This window comes from Gavialis gangeticus, unplaced genomic scaffold, assembly GCF_001723915.1.
Source record: "Gavialis gangeticus isolate Ggan-Ray unplaced genomic scaffold, GavGan_comp1, whole genome shotgun sequence".
Classification (NCBI taxonomy): domain Eukaryota; kingdom Metazoa; phylum Chordata; order Crocodylia; family Gavialidae; genus Gavialis; species Gavialis gangeticus.
The window spans coordinates 120,610,409-120,611,838 of record NW_017728992.1 but is presented as its reverse complement, the minus strand read 5'-3'; positions in this window follow the sequence as shown (position 1 = coordinate 120,611,838).

The window sequence follows — 1,430 nt, the reverse complement described above, 5'->3', positions numbered from 1 at the left end:
TCCAAAGGTCTTTAAACTAGGTTAATTGGGTGACAGGGAAGCAGAGGATAAAGAGAACATAGGACCAGCAAGCCTCAAACAATGCACTGGATCAGCCCAGGTAAGTACTAAGGTAAGCACTAAGGGGCCCAACAGACATCAGAACAGGGGGGTACCAAAAGCACCCATCGGGGGGCTTAAATGTCTCTACACTAATGCTAGGAGCATAGGGAACGAGCAGGAGGAACTTGCACTCCTGCTTGCAAGCAACAACTTTGACCTGATTGGACTAACTGAAACCTGGTGGGTCATGACTGAGCAATAAATATTGAAGGTTACAGGTTGTACAGACAGGATAGAGCGGGGAAGAAAAGGGAGTGTTGCTCTCTATGTTAAAGAACAACAGACATCCTCTGTAATCATGATGGGATCAGAGGAGGGCCAAACCGAGGTACTGTGGGTCAGAATACAAGGGGGTTGGGGAGAAAGGGACTTGGCAGTGGGGGTTTACTGTAGACCACAGCACCAGGAGGATGAACTAGACCTGGAATTCTTCAGACAGCTCTCAAAGGCCATACAGTCAAGAGAGACAGTTGTCATAGGTGACCTAAACTACCCTGACATCTGCTGGGAGGACAAGTCAGCCAAATCTAATCACTCACGTATGTTCTTAACCTGCATAATAGGGACATTGCTTCTTAATAGGGACATTGTTGTCCTCTTAAAAAGGAAAAAAGAGGTGTACACACAGTAGAATCTAGGGGTGGTCCTCAAGGAGGACTATACAACAGTGGCCAGCACTCATAGGAAATGATCAGGAAAGCCAAGGTGGTGACGGAGTTTAGGTTAGCTACAGGAGTCAAAGACAATAAAAAGTCCTTTTTTAGGTATGTAGGCAGTAGAAGGAGAACAAATGGAAGTGTAGGACCCCTGGTTAACACCTCAGGATAGCTGGCAACTGACATCCAGGAAAAAAATGAATTCCTGAATGACCACTTTGCTTTGGTATTTCACCAGACCAAGGGGAAAGGCAAGTGAGGTAAAGCTCATAGGGGACATGGTGGGACTGATAGCCTCCCCACCATGGATGCTGAGTGGGTGCAATACCAATTAGAAAAGCTAGACATTTATAAGTCAGTAGGACTGGAGGGACTCCATCCAAGAGTGCTGAAGGAGCTGGCTGAGGTCATCGTGGAACCCCTCACAAAGCTCTTTCAGAATTCATGGCACACACGGGAAATCCCTGAGAATGGAAGAGGGCCAACATTGTGCCCATCTTCAAGAAGGGGAAAAGGGAGGACTCAGGTAATTATCAGCCAATCAGCCTAACCTCCATCCCAGGGAAAATCCGGGAAAAGCTTATTAAAGAATCTATGTGCATTTCACTGACAGATGGTAAGATGGGGGGAGGGCTCGGTGGGGTCCTGGGGGGGAGGGGGCTGGGGGGGGGG